At 37.6% G+C, this 24879-nt stretch overlaps 1 pseudogene; it reads left to right on the top strand.

Annotated features, from left to right (window-relative positions):
- Positions 1 to 21916: 21916 nt before the first annotated feature.
- Positions 21917 to 23578, top strand: LOC149147636 (protein DMR6-LIKE OXYGENASE 1-like; annotated as a pseudogene).
- The last annotated feature ends 1301 nt before the right edge of the window (positions 23579 to 24879 follow it).

Here is a 24879-nt window from a genome sequence, read left to right as displayed (position 1 = left end):
ATAATAGGAAGTAGTGGAAGCTAATGTTTTATAGGAATATTTTGGGTTCACTCATGTACTTGGTGAAAACATGACCTGATATGTGCTATGCAGTTAACCAACTTAGTCAAGCGATGGTCAGGCCTAGCAAGCTATATTGGAAGGTGGAAAAGCATGTATTGAGATACCTCAGAGGTAGTACTCAGTTTGGGTTATGGTACAAACAGACATAGGGAGTGAAGCTTCAAGGCTTCACAGATGCAGATTGGGCAAGGAGTCCATCCGATAGGAAGAGCACATCAGGAGGGATATTTAGTATTGGGTTAGCGACAATTTCTTGGTACAGCAAGAAACAAAGATCGGTTGCACTCAATTTGATAGAGGCAAAGCACATGATTGCAAGTTAGGAAACATGTGCGGAGTAGGAGTATCCTCTCTATGGACAGAGATGATCCCTCCATCCCAAGTGTTGGTCTAGCTGCAAAAAAGATAGTCTAATGTAAATTTGTTGAATTGAGGCTTCTGTGATCCATATCAAGTTTATGAGAAATTTTTTTTCTTAGATTAGAATTAAATAAGAGGGCCTACCTCTTATAGCACTAATCCACTTGATGTTAATATTTCTTCCTTGCTCCAGCTTCCTGTCATTCCTTTCATTCAATTAACCGAAACAAACATGTACGAAACAACAACAAACGTGATAGCATAAAATCGAATTCAATCTACTTAAAAGGTCAAGGAGTTTTAAGCTATCAAATGTAATGTTACACATGATGTAGGAAATAAACCATTAGTTGTATTAATATAAACTTCAAAGAGAAATACAACGGAAGCCTTGACATTGGAGGTTCCCTTTGGCAAGTCCAGGTTCCAGCACCACTATAAGAATCTCGTGATTCACCCTAAAAACAATGGAAGTTCAAGGCCTCTTTTCCTTTGCTCCAAACCAAACACTATAAGCTTATTCTCCCTTCACACACAAACTAGAAGGCTAAGGTTCTCAAGATGGCTATCAAGATTTGCAAATAATTCCTGCCCTTTCACTAGCTAGAGGTTGTAAAATGAGGAGTTTATATAGCTTTGATAGAGGGGAAATGGATCCTCTTATGCTGGGAGAGGCCTTATCCATTTTGGTTTGTTGCATCTTAATAGGGGAAAGGAGCCCAAACAGTCTCTCTCAGTTCTATCTAGCCCAACCATTTACCAGACTTCCGTTCATGAAGCTTCTAGACCTGGATGCTTCAACTCCATTTTTAAAAACTTGCCAAAAGAGGGTCAGCGCGGGTGATGAATGGCTCACTTGCATCGTTCAACACTAGTCCTAGTTTTAAACTCTGCAAATCGGTGCAGGGAGGGAACTGAGCACTAGCGCCAGTCTTGAAAACTATGCTTGAAGGAATATTCTTGGGAAATTATGTAAGAGGGAAATGTTCTACAAATGAAGAGGGATGTAGGAACACATTCTTCATGGCAGGGAAACATATGAGGGTCACTGTAGAGGTATTCTAGGATTGAGGAATGGGGAGCACAAGGACAATGACAAAATGTTGTGTAACAGATGGCCCCTAAAGCATGAAGGTCGAACAAGAGTGAGGGGTGAAATTGTTTACAGGTAGATGCATGGATCTGAATACTGTTGTTGGAAAACCTAGAAGCAAGCATAGATACATATACATTACTAAAATCTCTTATACATGAATCGTGGTATGGACACAACCATCTAGAAGAAGATCATGTAAATGGATCCAAGGTATGGGTGCAACGATCCAGTAAGAAGGATCATAATGAACCTAAGGTATGGTCATAGCCATCCAATAATGAGAAGGATCACATATAACAAACTCATGGTATCGTCGCAACCATCCATCTGAAGGAGACATGTATGTAAGCATGGTCATGTCACATCACCCTGCAACATGGACTTGTGTAATCTAAGCCTAGGGTCTTGCGCTCCAACAAGACCCAAACAAAGTACAATTTATAGCACGTGAATAGATGTGCTGAAGTCAAACATGTTAGAAAATCACTTGATTACTAGTCAGTGATGTGAACTATTAACAAGCGCGAGAGAAACCACCAATAATGACAATGTCTCTCGAGGTACCAGCAACACAACTCATGGAGTGTGAATAAGGAAATGAAGTTGAACACCCATGGAGTCACTTGATCGAAAGCCAATGATGAAAACTTGTCATCAAGCATGAAGAACTTGCCATTAGGGCTTGTAAATTTTAAGGTACTGAAAGGGAGTCTCTAGGTCAACTTCCTGGATAATGAACTGAAGTTGATAGGAAGTGACCTTGTCAAAGGAGGACCATGATTTATCCCACATCATCGACATGATACAAGGGATGCAATGATTATGAGATGATACAGAGATTCAGGAATGAGTGTAAATTGCAGAAAGATTAACTCTTGAACATATCAGCGACACAACTCTAGAGTTTGGCAGCTTTTGGATCCATAGGATCGGAGGTCATGATGACATGACAGAGATCAGATGGAAAGGAAAAAAGTGGCGGCCCAAACCCAGGAAGGTCAACAGTGAAGTGGGGATATCCTAACCTAGCATGAAGCAGAAGAGTGTCATGGTCAAGAGTGACAAGCTGCCGATACAACTGGTAAAAATTTCCTATTTTCCCCCATCATTTCTGGCAGGTACCCCAATTATTTTTTATCACAAGCTTGAAGGGGATAACATATGCTTGTAATGTAAGTCCATCCTTTGGATAGATACGACCTAGTAAGATTAACAAGCCCTAGGAAGGAGAAGCTCGTGTCCATCATGGTGACGAACCCGAACTCGTGTTGTTTTATGCATTTAAACATTTTTCAGGGTTTTTTTGAAGAGTTTTTTGCAAAAAAAAAATTTCCCTCAGTAGGCGCGAGATCCAGGCACAGGATCACATCGATCGAGGGTTTATAACTTAGGCACTCACGTCATCGGTGAAACTATTTTTAAAACAGTCGCGCTGACTCAAAGAGTAGATTTTTTTCAAATTTCGACCAATTTAGTCAGAAATTCCTCTTTTAAAAACTGATTTTTAAGTAAATGCATGTTATTTGCAGGAGAATCACAACAGAAAAGATGGTAATTGAATGGAAAGAATGAAAGCACAAAGGAATTGTTTCACTGGAATTTGAAGATCAAAATTGTCTGGATGCATTGAGGAACTACAGGCTCCTCAAGTTCTTTTTTACACTAGGCCTTCGAGCTCAACCTAAGCTACTACAATACCTGACTAGTCTATGGGATATTGGACAAGAGGCATTTGTGATCCATGATCAAGAGCTAGAGCTAGAGACTTCAGACATCTACTTCATTATTGGATTGTCCTGTAGAGGGGAACTAGTCCAATTGTATGGAGGCAGGCCTATTGGGGTGAGTGTGAACACACTCCTTGCAGAACATTGTCTAGAAGCTTTGAAATCTAAAAGCGGTAAGGTTGACATCATGACCATAGGTGACCTTGTACTAAAGGTGTTTCTCTTTACCATTAACATAGTTACTGGGGTTTAGGCATTGCATGAGTCCAACAAGTCTAAGTTCCAGTATGCCATAGACTGCATGGTGCCCATTGTCTTCAACTGGGTAGAAGCCATGAAAGTGAACATGAAGCACCAATTATCCAAATGCAAGGCAGGAAACCTAAGGAAATTTGGATATGGTTCTGTTCTAGTGACTTTCTTCCTGGAACAGATCCCACTGTTCCACTATCAACTGGCGGAGGTAAATCCCCCAATGCCATGAGATCCATGGATGGTCCGATGGAGTGAACTGATGCCCAGAACTAGAGGGGGCCATCATATGTCATACAAGCCTACTTTCTTTGCATGGCTGACACGCCAGCTCATTGTTGTGGAGGATTTGCCATATAGCAGGACTAACTTTCGTGGTGATCCTGACATGCCACTCCAAGAGGGGGAGGATTTTGATGATGGAGGTGAGGAAAACAATTTTTTGGTTTTGATTTTTTATTGTTTTTGAGATATATGCATCTGTGACACTTTGATTTTGTAATTGTAGATGTGGCACCAGAGTGACCAGTTGGGATGTCCCAAATCTCTAGATGCGTTTCTCGACAATTTGAGATTGCTCCTTATCAGGAAGGAGTCGACAACGGGGAGGAGATTACGCGGAATCTCGATAACTTGACCAGAGGCATCCCAAAGTATGCCCATATGGAGGACATTCAACGTCATTGTCAGTGGCACACAGTGGGAGTGATAGATCAGATCCGCTGATTACTGGCTCACGTAGTACGAGCAATAACGTGCTATCATGAGAACAATGTCGAGTAGTCCATAGTTTTAGCATTTACAATTTTGAGGCCTATGAACCACAGATGTACTTGGATCACATATATTATTTTTTTGGTTTTGATGTATGACACTCAAACATTATCGACATATATATATATATATATATATATATATATATATATATATATATATATATATATATATATATGCATGCTACATTTCTTGTTTACTATGACATAATGTTTTGTTTTTCACATATTGCATAAATGTCTGTTTGGCACATAATTAGCCAATGCATCTGTTAATGTATTCATATGCCTAGGAATGTGATGATATGTAATATAATCAAAATTTCTTTCCAATAGATGAATACGCAAATACATTCTCAATATCTGAGGGTTTCTGACAGAATATTGCCTATTGAGATGAAGAACAACAAGTTGCGAATCAAGGTTAACAACCATTTCTCGAATGTCAAGAGCAATGGATTCTCACAAGAGTTCAATAACTTCGCTATATTCAACAATTTTATTAGTTGTTTGACCCAAACAAATACCTTGAAGATCAATCAACTCACCATAAGGGTCATAAATAGCCCATGCTGTGGATGATAGATTTCGGGTACTACGGAAAGCACCATCAGCGAAATCGACTTAAGGAGTCACAGACATCTGCAAAGAAGTTGAATAGATAATAAGCAAGAAATCTGGTTGGAAAACACACCACACCAAACTGCACAAAAATGAATAACACACTTATGTACAAAAGTAACCATGTGAGATGAATCAGGCATAGTAATTTTTGAGGTACAACCCATTGCGGGGCTTGTCCAAGGGGTTTCCCTCATAATCAATTAGCTTATAGGCCCCTTTTTGTAACACACGCTTGACAATATAGGGTCCATACCACATGGGTTTGAATTTTCCTGCCCCCAACTTATCATTAGCTTGGTCATATAGCAAGACCAAATCACCCTCAGAAAAAGCACGAGGAGAGACCGACTAATCAAAATGGGATTTAACTCACTTTTTCTGTGCTTCAATGACTAAAGCAATGAGCTGATGGGTTTCATCCAGTCATTCCAAATATAAGAGACACTCTTCTTGAGGTGAGGTATTAGGGAGCATTTCCACAACCAATTTGAGTGAGGGAATTTCACATTCAATCGATAAGGTAGCTTCCAGACTGTAGACTAGCTGGAAAGGGGTGAATCCAGTTACGTCTTTAGTCGAGGTTCGGTAGGCCCACAGAGCTGAAAAAAGCATGAGATGCCAATTGGATTTGTGCATCCCAATGGTGCACTGAAGCATAGTGACTAACACTTTGTTTACAACTTCAACTTGGCCATTGGCCTGAGGGTAGTATGGAGTTGAGCCATCGTGACACAAGACCAATGTAGAAGTCAGCTCAGCCATCATGTAATCACAAAAATGGGAGCCATGGTCAGTGACAATGGCTTGAGGCACTCCAAACTTGGAAATCACATGATTGAATAAAAATTGCTTCATCGTTTTACTGTCAGCTAAATATGTAGGCATCGCTTCAGCCCATTTGGTGAAGTAATCCATGGCAATGATAATATAACCATTCCCCCCGGCCAAACGAGGGTTACATGTCATAAAATCAATGCCCCATTTGGCAAAGGGACCAACGATAATAACGGGGTGAAGGTGAGCGGGTGGGGTGCACATTTTTTGCTGATAAATCTGGCACTCGTGGCATTTGTGAACAACAATAATGCAATCCTTAAAGATAGAGGGCCAGAAATAGCCAATACAGAGTATATTTTGAGTAGTAGTGTAGCTAGACAAATGGCCACCACATGTGCCAGAATGGCAGTCATTCAAGACTCTTTCGGCCTCATCGAGAGTTAAACATCGACGAAGAATTGAATCAACACCAACGCGATATAAATTATCCACAATAATGCGGTAAGGTTGGGATTGATGCCAAATGCTTCGACGATCATCCTTGGACAACGCAGACCAGAAGGTAGAAGTTTGGAGATACACGATGATATCACCGTACCAAGGATTGAGAGCGATAATTAGAAAAGGTGTGTCATCGGGGAGCTGCTTATCAACACTAGTAGGAAGAGAAGCATAGGGAAGAGAGAAAATCAACTCAGCAAATACAAGTGATTTGTTTGATTTGGTAGTAGTGAACACCACATCAAATTCCTCGAGGATGACACTCCACTTGGAATACTTTCCCCCAAGTAAATGATGAGTCAGAATGTAATTCGTGGGGTTACACTCGGAAATCATGGTTGCATCGTGGAAGAGAATATAATGCCGAAAGCATTGAATGGCCTGAACAGCAGCCAAAGCCAACTTATCGACATGAGCATAACAAGTCTTAGTATCGAGGAGGTTGCACCTGAGGTAATAAATGACACATTCATGACCTTCGTCATTGTCTTGCACCAACACCATGGCAATAGTGCTAGAAGTTGCAGCTAGATAAAGGAAATAACCGCGATGATAGTTGGGAGGATGCAACAAAGGATCATTAATGAGGACAACTTTCTAGTCATTAAAAGACTTTTGGGTAGCCTCATCCCAAATGAATGGATTTTCTTGCTTAAGCAATCGGGTGAACCCTAAAGCTAGCTCAACATAGTTAGGAACAAATCTATGAAGGAAATTCACTTTCCCTTGTAGACTCTGTAATTGATGCAATGAAGAGGAAGGGGATAGATTAACAATAGCCTCAACTTTGAGAGGATCAAGATGAATTCCATCTTTTGAAACAATAAAACTGAGGAGTCGCCTGGATTCGACACAGAAGACACACTTATGCGGATTCAACTGAATGTTATAGTGTCTGCAACAAAGAAATATTTGTCGAAGATGATCGGGATGGTCATGGTGCTTATGTGAATGAGCAGAAAGATCATCCAAATAAGCCTAAACGATGTTTTTAATGTCATGGAAAGCATAGGACATTTCTCGTTGAAAAGTAGCCCCAACATTCTTAAGGACAAAAGGGAGCTTTTTATATGCAAAAGTGCCCCATGTACAGATAAAAAACGTCTTATCTTGATCAGCTGGTGTAATGTTTATCTGGTTATAACCAGAAAAACCATCTGTAAAGGAAAACATCTCACTCCCAACACATTCATCGATGATCTGGTCTATAAAAGGAGTGGGATAATTATCCTTTGGACATGGATGATTAAGGTCACAATAATCAACACAGACTTGAATGGTGCCTTGTTTCTTAGTCACTGATATGATATTGGACACCCAATATGTTAGAGGATAGGATAAATAAATCCATCTTTAAGAATTTTTTCAACTTCCCCTTTAATGGTGGTCGCTTTTCTAGGGTGCACTAGATGAGGTCGTTGATGAACGCACTTCGTGTTAGGATAAGTTGGAATTTCGTGCACGACTATACTTGGGTCAATGTTAGGAATTTATTCATACGACCATGCAAAAACATCTCAAAACTATTGAAAAAAATGATTATAGATCTTGATCTCATCAGGAGAACAAGTCACCCCAATATGAACGTTTTCAACAATACCCAGTTTAACAGAAATTTCAATAGGCATCGTTTGGGTAATATTGCCCATGTTCCCTTCCGACCAAACTTCATGGGTCATGATAGGCATTTGAAGTGGTTGGGTTGGCAAAGGAGAAGAGAACTCCTCAAGACAAGTAGACATGACCGTTGGGCCAGGTCAGAACAAGGAACGATGATGAATATCATTCCATGGTGCTTCCTCTAGAGACATAATTTCCATGATAATTTCGTCAGAAGGAAAAGTCTTGGTTAAGGGATCGGGAGAATCCAAAGAACCAAGCCACAGGGATTGAGAATAGGCGTCAAGAGACATACTCGAATCAGTATGATTAGTGGGTACTGAAGCTGAATCCGTAACAATCTCCACATAATTGATCTTGGTAGGGCTTGACAGCATGACATCACCCCATGTATCAACAAGATCAGGAGAGGGAATGACCCAAGGATTAGACTTAACCAAGATCATGTAGACTGAGGAAACATGCAGGGTGGGAGAGGAAAAATACATGTCAAGGCGGGATCTTTTAAAATTCCAGCCCCCACGCTCTCATAAAGAGCACCAGTACGCTTCACGTAAGGAACATTGCCATCTGAGGAAGAAGAGGCAAAGGAAGACAACTGGTCGACTGTGACAATTTTCCCTTGATGAGGAAAATGGATCACGTGGACCAGAGAGGAGGCTACAACATGCATGGAATGGGTCCAACTCTGTCCGTGTAGAAGATTATATTTAAGATTTGCATCAACAATTTCTACTTCAACATTAACTGTCTTGCCTTCCAAGGTAATGGAAATATTAGGAAGGACACTGAAAGGTCGAGAATCATGTCCATCAAAGGCTTCCAATGTGTTAGGTGATTGGTTAAGGGTAGGATAACCAATTTCCTTCCAAGAAGAGATAGACATGATGCAGGTGGAGGCACCTTCATCAATGACGGTCTTATGAATTTTCTTCTCATTAATGATCACCTGAATGAAAAAGGAAATTTGATGAGGTAAGCGTAGAACATGGTTTTCAAGATCAAAACAAATGAGATTGGAATCAAATGGATCAATACCTCCAATAGCTAACAACAATTCTTTCCGTTGAGAAGGACAACTTTGAAGGACCTCGAGAGCAGACATAGCTAATGGTGCTTGAGCCAAATCCTCAACAATGTTATAATCCTAAGCAGCTTGAGCATTTGGATTATACAAGGGCTTTCACAGCACAACTAGAGAGCATGTTTGAATAGAAAAATTAGGATTAGGTCAATCTATATGGAGAGGACCAAAGTTAGACGAGATAGAGGAGGAAGGGGTGCCTTATTTCTCTTTCCCTTCCGTTGGATTAGGTGTTTGATAATCTTTTTATTGGTAACCACATTTATAGGTGTTTTCATCATAAACACTTGGGAACCTGTGGAAGTGGAAGACTAAGGTTGGTCTATTTGGGTTGCTGGGACGGAAAGGGCTCTTTCAAGATAGCCGCGGTCCCTTTGAGCGATCGACTAACTTTAGATCGTTAGGGACAATATTTAGTGTAGTGATCCTCCTCACAAATGAGACATGGATACTTAGGCTTTCTTTGAGAAGCATCGCCAGTAGATGACTTAGGAGGGCCTGTTTCGAGGTATCAACTTTGGCCTTGCATTTGCCCTTCTTTTTACCCTTAGAGGATTTGTCCACTGTGGTAGACTGAACAATGTGAACCTCAGAGGTTTTACCAGGACCAGTTGAATTTTGAGAGGGATCATTAGAACTGGTGTTCGAGACCACTTTCTTCTTCGAAGAAGATTTTGCGGGGATCTGAGACATAGAACCAATCACTCCATCAACAGGTTGGGTAGCTAGAGAATTCAATGCTGTCAGATTAAGTGATGGTCTCAGAGCATCGGGTAACATCTCATAGAATGTGCCAAATTGCGAGTAGACTAGGTCCAAATATTGGGCATGAGCGATGGATTTCTCCTCTGTAACACACCCACCCATAGCTATGTCCCTAGAAATTGGGCCAACGAATGATTTGGTGAACCATTCTCTTAGAAATTGGTCAGTAATTTCAAACTTGATCAGGCGACGACGACGTCTCCATTCATGCACGTGATTGGAGATATGGGTCGCAGTGTCTTTCTTAAGTGATGTAAGCAGATAGGTGCTAGTTTCATAGTGAACCGACAACTGGAAATGAGTGAGGAAATCCATAGTGATATTGTTGAAGTCACTATAGGTACCTCGAGGCAATTTTATGTACCATTTCGAGGCGGCCCCTGTGAGAGTTCTTTGAAAAAGCCGTAAATGGATAGAATCATCAACCTACGAATTGGAGGAGCACCAAAGGCAATATTTCATCATGTGGGCTTGTGGATCCTCCTTCACTTTTCCTTGAAATTTTGGGTAGTTGCCCAGAACTTTCATTGGAGCTGGAGGCCAATAAGGCGAATGAAGAATAGGATCATTAGTAAGCCTTGACACATCAGGGAGTTCCAACGTGGCCAAGAATGGAAATTGCGTATTAAAATAATTTGGGGCCTCTAAGTTGTCCCGGATTGCGGAGTGGTACAAGAACATACCAAGACTTGACTTGAGACTGTTAGTTGAACCAAAAGAGACAGTTTAAATGACAAAACAAGTGGAGTCGGAATGGTGGGTTGCACTGGAATTAAAGTGACTACAGTTTGCACAATCATTGAAGAGGTTGGGTTTTCAACGAACGAACCTAAGGTAGGCACTGCGTCGGAAGACCAGATAGGGTTGTGATATAATGACGAGGCACTAAGAGTGCCCTAAATGAACTGAGTTAGAGAGGTGTAACCATGAGGCAATGAAGGCTCGTTATACTTAAGGTAGACACTAGTCAGAATGCTTCCCGTATAAGAGAAACCTTTTGGAGGGAACGAATATCCATGCTCATCAAATACGTGAGGAGTGTGTGTAGCAGAAACCTCCGAGTGACCTAGAGAGGAGACTGAAATCTTGCCTTTTGATTTCATGGGTGGAAACAAACGATGATGAGCAGCCAAAGATGTTCAAGGAAATAATTCGAACAGAACGCTAGGTAGATCGTACACACTGTACGAACATTGCAGTGATATCACAACAGGATCGAAAAATGATTCAGAGGGTAAACAACCAGTCCTTGCTAACCTTCAGGAGTCAACGGACTCTTGAGAGTCTGGATAGGATTATCCAGAGATTCCGGGCCAGATTTGTAAGGTGACCAATTATCTGATGGAAGAGGATGAGATGACAAAGATTTAATACTCAAAACAATTCCAAGTTCAACACCTTGATCCTCAAGTGACTGTGAGAGTTTAGGGAGAGGCTCCTCATATGATCTTTCAGATGGAGGTGTAGAAGAGGAACTAGGTGAACTTGATGGTTCTGCCATGATGAATTTGTCTCAAACAACAAGAGAATAGAGATTAATTTCAAGGCTTCTTTAAAATATATTGAAGGTATACTCACGATGTGGTCCAGAATAAGACTATCAGGAATGTGATGTGATCATGGGAAAAAAAATTAAGACACTGAAATAGACTGATGCCTTTTCATGTTTTAAGAGTCGAGAAAAAGGAAAAGATGACTCTAGTCACTTTTGGTTTGAACAAGCTCGAAAGGACAAGTGCTCGATGATCTTTAAAATTTAAAGAGTCAAAAAGAACAAAATGACTACTCAAGATAATCTAGGCAAAAGGATTACCAAGAAGTATGGGCAGGAAATCTCCCTGAATGTTGTGTTCAGTGTATCACGTTTACAAGGCAACAGACTTGACTTCCTATGAATAAAGAATTGCAAACCTAGTGGGGTCTCCCTATATATACACGACGGTACAGGGAGCACAAGTCCATACTAGCATTTTCTAGTGTCAAAATGAACGACGGCTTCTAAGTTTAAAGACGTTGTAACACATCTCTAGCCTAGGCCTCTAAATGTGAGTGTTAAGTTTCAAATGTGCCTTAGGTTAATTGAATACATTTTAAAGGTTTATATTGAAATTAAGTCTCATTTTTTAGGCCCTATCGATGTCACTTGAAAAAGTCCTATATGCAGCTATATGAGACAAAACCCTTTTCAATTCGATGAATGTTTACACTAATTGAGAGTAGACAAAACAATCAATGCAACAAACAAGCAACTGAGAGTAAGATGACTCTTCACTACTTCGCTTTTAAAAACAAAATAATGAAAATTATTTCCACTTCCTATCCTTCCTATCAAATGCACTTCAACTAGTCCTTTCAACAATAAAAGAAGATCATTTCATTTTAAATGCTCATGATGATGCAGTTCTAGCTTTCAATGATGCTACTTAATGCAACACATCAATTTAACAAACTAGAATGATGTATTTTTTGAATGGAATGATAAAATGAATCTTTCACATAGACATTTCAATGAAATTTTTTCAAACAACCAACATCAATCATAGACCAAGCAAGATAAGAAGAACTCCTCTCAAACCAAGCATGCAAAGACTCAATCGAAACAAAATGAGCAATGTAATCTATGCTCGAAAAGAGATGTTCAATCAAGAGAAGAGAAAACGAAACTTTTTCACTTGTTCAATTGAAAACAAAGCAATACAAGGACTAAAACATGAAATGCATGGGGCAGCTAACCAACAACTTGACTTGATGAGCAAACAAATGGTTGAATGGACAATGACCTAGATGCCCTAGGGACACAAACCATCCAAAATCTCAAAAAATCAAGTAAGGCAAACTCAAACCAATCAAGCAAACAAATCAAGCTAAGGAAGTTTTCTAGCCAAGGAGAATACAGGTAAACAAGCCAAGAAACAGAACTTATGAGGAAAAGACACATTGGCAATGATTGAGGAGAAACCCTAATTTTAACCTACAGGCATCGGCGTGAATGCCTAACTAAAATAAAGTGCCACAAGGGGCTATGACGCAACTGTTTAAGGGTAAATAATGCTGGTCGGCGCGACTGCCAGAAAATAAACAGTGTTGATCGAGGGATTCAAAAAAAAATAAAAGTTATCAGAAATCAAAACTAGACTTGTCACTCTAAATTCAAGAATCTAGGTAGCAAACAGTGTAAAGCATAGAAAACCAAAAAGAAAGAGTGATACGACAAAAGTCAACACAAATCATGAAATTCAAACAATCCAAAGAGAGAGATGGATCCCTAGCGGAGTTGCCAATTTGTGGAGTAGGAGTATCCTTTTTGCGGACAGAGACGATCCCTCTAGCCCAAGAGTGGGTCTAGCCGCAAACAAGACAATCTAATGTAAATTTCCTTAGATTAGAATCGAATAAGAGGGCCTACCTCTTATAGCACTAATCCACTTGATGTTGATCTTTCTTCCTTGCTCCAGCTTCCTTTCATTCCTTTTCTTCAAATACCTAAAACAAACATGCAAGAAACAACAACAAATGTGATAGCATAAAATTGAATTCAATCTACTTAAAATGTTAAGGAGTTTTAAGCTATCAAATGTAATAATACACATGATATAGGAAATAAACCATTAGTTGTATTAATATAAAATTCAAAGAGAAATACAACCGGAGCCTTGTCGTTGTAGGTTCCCTTTGGCATGTTCAAGTTCCAACAACACTATAAGCATCTCATGATTCACCCTCAAAACAATGGAAGTTCAATGCCTCTTTTCCTTAGCTCCAAACCAAAAACTATAAGCTTATTCTCCCTTCACACATAAAATAGAAGGTTGAGGTTCTCAAGATGGCTATCAAAATTTGCAGATAATTCCAGCCCTTTCACTAGCTAGCTGAGGTTGTCAAATGAGGAGTTTATATAGCTTTGATAGAGGGGAAATGGATCCTCTTATGGTGGGAGAGGCCTTATCCCTTTTGGTTTGTTCCATCTTAATAGGGGAAAGGATCCCAAACAGTCTCTCTTGGCTCTATCCAGCTCAACCATTTACCAGACTTCTGTTCATGAAGCTTCTAGACCTGGAAGCTTTGACTCCAATTTTAAAAACTTGCCAAAAGAGGGTCGGTGTGGGTGATGAATGGCTCACTTGCACCATTCTATGCTAGTCTTAGTTTTAAACTCTGCAAATTAGTGTAGGGAGGGAACTAAGCGTTGGTCTTGAAAACTGAGCTTGAAGGAATATTCTTAGGAATTGATGTAAGAGGGAAATGTTCTGCAGATGAAGAGGGATGTAGGGACACGCTCTTCATGGCAGGGAAACATATGAGGGTCACTGTAGAGGTCTTCCAGGATCGAGGAACGGGGAGTATAGGGACAGTGACAAAATGTTGTGTAACAACATGTAAGGCTATCTAGATGAGGAAGATCCTCGTTGGTTTGTTTGGTTAGCAGATGGTCCGATCCGACATTGATTTATTGTGATAATCAGAGTTGTATCAAACTCTTTGAAAATCCATTCTTTCATGATTGGTCGAAGCATATTGATATCCAGTATCATCATCTCAGAGATTGTGTATTGAGGTGGATCATGTTGTTAGATTACATTCCCATGGAGGAGCAAGATTCTAACATCTTGAAAAAGGCATTGTCAAGATGTAAATTCGAGTTTCACAGAGACAAGATCGTGGTAGTTGATAATCCCTTTCTTGTTGAGAGGGAGTGTTGAGAAATGGCAATAATAAATTCTAGTTTAATTTGTCCTTGAATTAAATTGTGAATTAAATTCAAATTCTATTGTCATAGCAACTTAAAATAGTTAAATTAAGTTTATTAAACTTACCTAACTTAGGAAATTCGAGTTGGAAGTAATTCTGAATTCATTTATATGTTCTCCCTACATTGTAGGAGTCCAGTGTGAGTTAATTGTAGGTTGTAAAATAGAAGACTCAGTTTCATGAGTTAGTTCAGGTAAATTAGTTCTGAAATTGATTGAGAGAACTAATAGTGAGTTAACAGTCAGTGGTGACACTAATGAACTCCACCAGTGCTACTCTATTTAATTGAATATTTACTCATTAGAAACTCATGCATGTAGATTTGAGAAAGACCCAATTGAGACTAAAGTGCAAGGACAATGTACTATTTATTTTAGATTTTTGTGAGTTGCACTGATAGTGCATGCATTCAAGAACTGATCCTTGAGAGATTACGCTATTTTTAGAGGCTTTATTTCCCTTTAAATAAAATTTATTCTTCCTAGGAATTACACATTGGAATAAAGAGTTGGAGAGCTTGGGAAGAGGCTAATATTTGGCCTTGAGCTTTCTTATGAGTTGGAGATTGAATTTGCTGAGTGCTGGGATTGTTCTTGAGAGAACAAGCATTGCAATTTCATCTTGATTTTCCAGATTAATACAAAACAGATAGTGGGGTTTTGAGTTGTGGCTTTCCCTGGATATTTATTGTGTTATGTGCCTTTGATTCTCTTGAATCCTCTATTGATTATTGTTTTCTCAATGTTTATGGGATTCCGCTGTAAAGAGTAAAAGTAGATTACTGTTTTTTTCTTTAGTACATTGCATAAGCTTGTGAATCTACCGGATTTTCTACATAAAGTGAACAAGAGTGTCAAATTCTAGTTAACTCAAGTTTTTCCTAGTGACTAAGAGAGAATTTTGGTAACAAAAGTTAGATGAAGGGGGAAACTTGTTGTAGATTAAGATAATGTGGTCCTCATGGTACATAGCTTGTATTATAGTCTAATATAGTCTAGGAGAAAGGTGTATTTCAACCAACAACATAGTATTCTCTGCTAAGATGATGAAAAGGTATCTTCATGTATAACACATTTAAGAAGATATCACAATTCAAATTGATAACTTAATATTTCTAAAAAAATTTAGGGTAATTGACAACATTCATCAAAAGGATAGTAGTATCCTCATATATAACAATTCTCCATCAAAAAGTCATTGACAATTTTCAATATACATATATGACTACTATATCAAAACTTATCATAGATATCATTATTCAAAGGTAAATTCAGAACATTACATCCAAAAATAGTAATATCATCATGCATAATAATTCTCCATCAAAATAATGTTGATAATTTTCAATATATACATAAAAAAACAAGATAAAAATGATAATATCATCATCATATTTAATCAAATGAACTAAAAGACAATGTATGATTACCAAATAAAAATGTTTCATAGATATCATTATTCTAAGGTAAATTCACAACATGCATAAAAAAATAGGAATTTCATCATACACAATAATTCTTCATAAAAAAATGTAAACAATTTTCAACATATTCATAAGGTAACAAGACAGTACTGATAGTATCATCATCATCATCATCATCGTCTCTGATATATGATGTAATCTAAACATAGTCTGTATCATCATCTTCATGGTCATTACATGTAGCGTTCTAGAAAAAATATCAATAGTACATGTTAGTACTAATTCTACAGCAAAATGAATAGTTTTATTACAATGCTAACCATAAAATGAGATAGGACATAATAAAATTTAATAGTTCTAAAAAATAAAATGAAGATATGTTGGAGATCTAACTAAGATTACACTTGTAATTCACATTAAGTAGTAGAAGCGTTTTTTAATGCATATGAAGTAGGTACCCATTTGTTCTTCATATTATATTGTGAATGTTTCTTATGATTTCCATGCACGATTGGTAAATTGAGAGTTACTCGAAGCTTTATTTCAAATTATAATTGTAATTCAGGTTAGAAATAGAAGAAATTTTAACAAAAAAAGAATGTCACATGAAATATTGAGTTGTTTTTAATGCATGTACTTTTCTCTATTAGAAAATAAGTCACATACAATATGGATGTCACATAAAATATAGTAGAAAATAATTGTTTCTACTATTGATTGTTTCCAAGTCCATGGTTTTGGTAACCAACAACAATAGAAAATAATTATTGACCATGGTGATTTGATGGAAAAGGTGGATAGCCAACAATTTCCACTCAAATCATTGGTAAAAAAATCATTAAACTACATCCCAGATAAAAAAAATCATTCTTTTACAAAAGTGAAGGCCTATATTCATATTATTTATGGTGTCTTTCACCTAGAGTCATGCACTTCCGTCATATGTCCAATACTATAGGTTACAAAAACAATGTGTGAATACCATAAATCACTATTGTAAAAACTAATAAATAGTTATATACAATAAAAATTAATTGTACTAATAATTTTTTGTATTGTATGGAGAAAGTATATAGCCACCGATTTCCACTCAAATTATGCCTAGTCTCTTCTCTAGTTTCGAATCCAGTCCTTGGTATCCTGATCAACCTGCTTATCAAGAATTAATATTCATGTTTTTCTAACACTTCAACATTAGAAAATCATTCTCTAGACTGTTTCAGGGATGATATCATGGTGTTTGAGCATGACATGTGAGCCGCAGCTTGAGCATACGTTTGATTGACAGAGGAGGGGGATGCATTGGTGGCAGCGGTGGGGCTAGGATGACGTCTCCTACCTCCGAGCTAAGTAGTGGAGAGACAATGTGTATCCATGACATGAGACACACAGAGGGTGAAAAGAGAAGTGGAATACATAAAAGAGAGAGGAAGAGGTTGATGCTAGTGAAAAGGCTAAGTGTAGAAAAATTTACAAGCTGGCTATGGTTGAAAATGGAAATAACGATTATGTCTAACTTAAAATTCTTTAACTAAAAGCAGGTTAACAATGTATCCATTCAGCTATTATTTTACTTCTAATAAATTAATACAAAATTAAATATTAATATTTATAATTTATATAATTTATTTAATTTATTAGAGTCAAGTTATTTTAAAATTCAAATTAGAAAATATTAATATTTATAATTTATATAATTTATTTGAGTCAAGTTATTTTAAAATTCAAATTAGAAAATAGTTAAATTTTATAATACAAAATAATTTTAATATTAACAATATTTCACTTTAATATATTTTAATAATTATATAAAGTACAAAACACCATTGACTTTTATCCTCTATTTTGATAAATTATTTTTCATAATTATTAATATTAAAATAAAAATTCTGAAAAATATTAATGGTTATCTATTTTATTCACTAAACAAATGACAAAAGCATCTTCTTCAATAAATAAGTGAGGAAACATCATCTTCAATAATAAATTTAAAATTCAAACAACGTCATTCAATAAACAAGTAAGAAACATCATCTTCAATAATAAATTTAAAATTCAAATAGAATCATTCAATAAATAAGTGAGGAAACATCATCTTCGCACGGATTTCGGCCATTTAATCACATGGCTAGACTTTCAAATTTTAATACAATTTCACGACTTCATGTTTTGGCCAAGGAAGGCATTGTCTAAAGAAGGTCTTTCCTCTCCAAACGAGTTTTGGCAGGTTTCCATCATATCAGAGATTATACAGCTCACACATAAACACAGAAACTTGGAACTTGCAACTTGTCTTCATTCATCCGCTGAACAGGTTTTTATACATCACAGAGAACTTTCTGGAGTCTGATGGGGTGGTGGCTTCTTCAAGAAGCTTGCCCATTTTGTCAACGATCTCTAGAAACTATAATTTATACATTTGTTGAATTCTAGATCCAGCATTTAAAGCTTTTGTTGAATTCTGGCTGTGTGTAGTTGGAATTAGTTCCTTCCAACACTCCCCCTTAATTCCAACTATATAACAAATATACTATATCACAATAAACAAGATACTATACTCTTAATCACGACGACCTAAACTTTAACTTTCCTGCTGGTCTAAGTCTCAGCTAGGCTTGCAAAACATTTCATTTTCGCCTTCTTATGAAAGGGTCCATCCTTGTTCATTTGTTGGTGCAGCTTCAGCTTCACCTTTCTGGCTTTCCTAAAAGAATTCCTTTGCTCCTTGCTTATGTACTTAACATCAACAACTTTTTCCGGATTGGATGCAATGCAAGACCCCGAACAAGGTAATTTAATTCAAGTTCTTGGGACTTATACTTGTCCTTAATGCTTGCAATTTCTTCAAGTTTTGTTGCTTCTTCCTGATTGTCAATATCTGCACACTCAAAAACAATGTTAGATTCATAAACAGAACCATATTGATTTTTGTCATCATGCTCTTTGGAAAGAGCTTTGCTTCCTTCATTTTTCTTTGCTGACATAGTTGATTGATTCATGTCCTCTTTCCTCAATTCTGTTGTTGCAAACATGTTGTCTTTCATTTGATTTGTGTATGGAGGTAGGCAACTCTTCTCACCAAACAACAACTCATCAATAAGATGCTTTTCATGCATCATATTTAACCACTCATCATGGGATACATAATTGTCATCAAATTTGACTTCATAGATCTCTGCATCACAGGGTGTTTCCTTAATATCACATACTACTCTATTGTCAGCTAAAGACATGCTTTCAGCCTTAATCCCAGCTATGATGCTTTCAACACAATCACCTTTAGCAACAACACCTTCATCAACTTCAGCTTTCTCAGTACCCTCCATACTGTATTTCATTTCAAGAATATCCCAAAATATTTTTGCATCACATATTTCACCAAATTCATACAAAATACTAGACAAAGTATTTTCATCTAAAGCTGATATGATGAGAAACAATGCTATTGCACCTCTACTTTTATCATTGGCATTTATGGAATTTCCTTGAACAAATTGCCATAAATTAACTGATCCAAACAATCCCTCCATTTTTATTTCCCAAAGTTTGAAATTTTTACCTGAGAAAATTGGCAGAACTGGCATTAATCGTTTCAGTATTGCATCAGTGTCTTCAAATTCTTCTATCTGATTCAAATCTACTTTGGGTTGAATCATTTCATATTCTTCTGCAACTATTGCCGTTTCATTCTTTCTCCTTACCTGTTTAAATTTTCTTCAAGACCGTCTCCTCTGTTGACCCATCACTCTTCTTTTAACACAACTAAAGACGTTGTGATCCACAACAGGCAGAAACAACCTCACTAATCTTCACATAATAGACTTAGCAACAGACTTCACCAAGTCGGTAAGAGCAAAATTGCTTAAAACAGAATCCACACTCAAAGCACCACGTTGCATGTCTCGCAGCGATCTTTTTCTCTCAGTCAGATTGCTCACAAAGAAATTCCATGCTCTTCTCTGCCTCACTTTTCGAAACACATAGCATAAATCCTTGGCTCTCCTCGGCACTCTTCGTTGAAATTCCTCGGCTTCGAGGCTCCTTCACATTCGAATGGATTTCTGGGGCTTCCACTCTACAAATACTTTCCATGGGCTGCAATCTTCCTTGACAGTGTTGCACTTTTACTTAATGGCAGCATAACAACATTACTTAGCGCTTAGTCACACAACAATCACACGCTCCTTTTAACAACGCCTCCTCTTGGCACCCACCTCAGCGCTCTAACAACCAACACAAACACGACATCAACACTTCTAGGAAGCGCTCAATGCCGCAGCTCAATGGCTCCTCTAACCAGTTAATCACAGCAGACTACGCACTCCACAGTGCGGCTTGATTGGCCGCACCAATCTACATACCACGGGCAGACTCTACTTGTATTTCACACCATAGAGCCCTCACAACCTTGGACAAACATAGCTCACCTGAGCTCAGATCTTCTCACAGCTCACTTGGCTCTTTCAACAGCACTCCAGCTTACACCACCGAGCTCTGACTGTTAACTCCAACTCAGAGCACACAGCTCCAACTCACAACACTCACTGAGCTATCTCATAGCTCTTCACAACTCATCCTCACACCTGCTCTGCGACCTCACAGGTCACCTCTTTTTCTCAAGCTATGGATTCTACGGTCCACTTCTCCTTACAGCCTTTGCTGGCTGATTCTCAAGGCGGCTCCTCCACGCCACTGCTCCTCTACACAGCTTCACACAATGGCTCAAATGGGCTGGCAAATCGGCGCCCTCCTCATACAACGGTTCAAGCCACACTGGCTCCTCACATGGTGGCACACGCACAACAGTTCTTTAAGCACACTAGATCCTCATACGGTGGCACTTTCACAACGCTCGCTCTTCCTCACACAGTAGATACAGTGGAAACCCTCAAACTCAGAACACAACACACAGTCAATCTTCTCCTCCAAGCGCAGACCAGCCTTGAGATGTGAAACTAAGCTGAAACCTTCGCAGAAAACAAGCAAACTTTGGCTCCCCTCACGCAACACTCACACTCCTGCAGCACTCAAACAACGACACTCCTCCCAGTGGCACTCAGTAGCACCCTAGCGGCACTCAGAGCTCTTGGCATCTCCAACAGAACTCAGCGGCACTCAGCACTCCTCAGCGGCAGCGGCACTCAGCACTCACAACAAGCTGCGCTGACGCAATGATGGGCGATTCGGCAACCCCGAAATACAAATGCATTACACACCGAGCTCAAACCCTCAGCGCTGATACCATTCAGAGATTATACAACTCACACATAAACACAGAAACTTGCAACTTGTCTTCATTCATCTGCTGAACAGGTTTTTATACATTACTTTCTGGAGTCTAATGGGGTGGTGGCTTCTTCAGGAAGCTTGCCCATTTTGTCAACGATCTCTAGAAACTACATTTAATACATTTGTTGAATTCTAGATCTAGCATTTAAAGCTTCTGTTGAATTATTGCTGTGTGTAGTTGGAATTAGTTCCTTCCAACACATCACTGTTGGAGAAATTCGGCACAACATTCAAGAATTCTGCCTCCCCAGTACATAGCATAAGTAACTCTCTTCTCATGTTTGGTACGTTGTATAAACCTGCTTCTTCAATATTTTTGATCCTCATATATGGTACGCAGCATGAACATGTTATATTCTATATTTCCTCTGTGTTTCATCATGTTCTATCATCTTCATCTATTTCAGATGCTAGTATTCAACATATCGTTATATTATTTTGATATGTCCAGAGATAGTATTTTGTCATATTCTGATCTAATATAGATCTATATCATCCCTCTGTCTTGTATGTTTTTGGGATCTTATAGTTTTTTTTCATAATCTCTATGAATATACTCCGAATATCTATGAATATAATAGAGTTTTTCTTTCTTACTGAAAAAAGGGAAGGCCGGGGTTTTGAATTGAAGGCATCTCGTGTGTTTGACAGAAGATGAAAAAATTATAAAATATTGAGCTATTTATTGTGGACAACGACAATATAGTTGACCAATTCAAGCATCAACCAAAGAAATTTTCTATATATAGCGTTGGGAAACTTATTCCAGTGAAAAGTGTGTTGAGCCTCAATACGCAAAGAAAAGAAAGAACGATGGCATCTGCAATTCCAGTTGAGCAGAATCATGATGGTCTGAGTGGAATTATTGAGAAGCTAATGTCGAATGGAGTTAACAATCTTCAAGTCCAGGAGAAGTTTATCCTGCCTCCCAACGAACGCCCTTGCATGTCTGAGGTCTGTTATTCTGACAGCATTCGGGTGGTGGATCTCAAAGATCTAGATGGCCCTAACAGAACAAAGGTACTCCAACAAATCAGCAGTGCCTGTGAGGAGGATGGATTTTTCCAGGTATATATGTCAAACCCTAACAGTTTTTCATCCTCATGACTTTTCTTTAATGTTGCCAGTTTTTGGAACACCGATAAAAATAAATGGAGTGAGTGAAACACAAATTTACTTTTTATTGGTTAATGGTTTGGAATTATTTTGAAAAGCTGGATGGTTTTAAAAGCTACCAAATTCTTGTTTCAAATTCAACTATCCACTAATAAAATTGTTCCATAAAATACTAGATCTATGATCCAGAAATAGCTGATCATATAATGGAATTTCTTTAATAGTTAGTCATATACTGGAATTAATATACCGAGTGAGCATGAAGTTGAATATTTCAGTGACTGTATATTTTGTTGACCACAATATGGTTGATACGGTGAAGAACAGATAGTGAACCATGGCATGCCAGAGACTGTCATGAAAAGCATGATGGATATCGCCAAAGAATTCTTCGAAATGCCCGTGGAAGTTCGAGCATGTCTTTACTCAGAGAACCCAAGGGCAGCTCGTTCGGCTCTCGGCCAGCACGAATGTTAGCAAAGAGAAAGTCCATGACTGGAAGGACTATCTCAGACATCCTTGTCATCCTTTAGAAGAAGTCATCGGTTCTTGGCCTCAAAAAACTGCGGCCTACAGGTCGGTAAACAGCAATTTTTTAGACACAACTCATCGGATATGTCATGTAACTTGTTATGATTTAGCTTTTGCCTTCTTTTTTTTCACAGGGAGATCGCTGGCAAGTACGCTTTGGAGATGAGAGCACTATGCTTAAAGTTGCTGACAGCCATCTCAGAAGCTCTAGAGCTGGAGTCTGATTACCTGGATAAAACATTTGGAAAACACGACCAATTGATGGTTATAAATTATTATCCTCCATGCCCAAATCCAGATCTTACCCTTGGTATACCAGGCCATAGAGACGGTGGGGGCATCACTGTTTTGATGCAAGGCGATGTGAGCGGCCTGCAAGTTCTAAAAAATGGAAAGTGGGTTGCTGTAGAACCAGTACGTAATGCCTTCGTTGTCAACTTGGGAGATCAATTGCAGGTTTGTAAAAACTACGCAGATCCCATAAAACATAGTTTTCAATCTTTGTAAAAGTTGCAGATAGACTTAATCATGATACTTGTGAGTTCCTTTTTGTGATTTGAATATATCAAAAAGGTGATCAGCAATGGGAGATTCAGGAGTGTTGAGCATCGAGCAGTAACAAACGCGGCGAGTGCACGTATATCAATTCCTACGTTTTACAATCCTTCAGTGGATGCGTTTATTGCTCCTGCACCATCCATGGTTGATGAAGCGCATCCAGCTCAGTACCGTGGACATAGGTTTGACGAATTCCTTGGAGTTTTTTGGAGCCAGGGATTGATAAAGAAAACTGTATTGGATCATTTCAAGATCCACAAGACCCCATGACTAAGGTTGTACAACATCTCTCTACTTTCTTTATCAATCCCAAAGTATGCCAAAGAACACGTGGAGTAAACTATTGAAGCTGCTGTAATTGACATATCGTTTATACTTCTAGGAGTATAATAAGTGATAAATAAATAGCACATATCCCCCCATGGAGGCTAGTCTACCTAACTTTGTATTTAGGGTAATCTATCAGGTTGACTGTAAACAACAATCCATAAATTGATGATAAATAAGTATATGTTTATGATTATTGTTGTGCTCCTTTGTAATACTATGGTTCTTTATATTGGTGGTGGTGTTGTTTTGAGGGTATGGTTCTTTATACTGGTGTTGTTGTTTATAAGGAAATGATTTTTTTTATTACAATAAAATTATAATGTTTTGAAACTTGAAATTTTAATATTTTAATATTATAATTTTAAATTAAAAAAATTTCTATAATATTTATTTTTATTTACTTCTAAATTTATTATCTATAAGGAAATATGGTGATAACTAATATATGTTTATGATTATTATTATGCGTGATAACTAATATATGTTTATGATTATTATTATGCTCCTTTGTACTGCTATGGTTCTTTATATGAGTGGTGTTGTTTACTTCTAAATTTATTATTTATAAGGAAATATTGGTGATAAATAATATACATTTATGATTATAAAGAAATATTGGTGATAACTAATATATGTTTATGATTATTATTGTGCTCCTTTGTATTGATGATGATGATGATTTATGATTATTATTGTGCTCCTTTGTATTGATGATGATGATGGTGATGATGATGATGATGATGATGATGATGATGATGATGATGATGATGATGATGATGATGATGATGATGAATTATTTTTAAAAGGTTATAAACTAATAATATTAAGTAATTATATTATGTTTTTAATGGAGAATTAATAATTTATTTAAAAATTAATTTAGTTGATTATTATTAAGAAAAATATTATACAAAATATTTACTTTATATAGTTAACATATCATATGTGAGAATTTAATTAACAATTTATATTTATATTATTATAAATAATAAATGATTAATTTTCTTTGAAAATATGATTATCTTAATGGATGAATCTTATTTTCAAATGAATATATATATATATATATATATATATATATATATATATATATATATAGCACTAAAGACAACTCTTAATTTAAATTAGTAATTGTTTTTGAAGGTATAATAAGTAAGTTAACAAAAGAGGTATGCAGTTTCATGTGTATCAATTTAATTCAATTTTTATCACACCTTTTGAGATGAGGGTGTGACTAGTAG

The sequence above is a fragment of the Pinus tabuliformis genome, chromosome 9, assembly GCF_031772625.1.
Source record: "Pinus tabuliformis cultivar Carrire ecotype Pingquan chromosome 9, CPIR1, whole genome shotgun sequence".
In the NCBI taxonomy this organism is placed as follows: domain Eukaryota; kingdom Viridiplantae; phylum Streptophyta; class Pinopsida; order Pinales; family Pinaceae; genus Pinus; species Pinus tabuliformis.
This window is presented reverse-complemented; position numbering and strand designations above follow the sequence as displayed.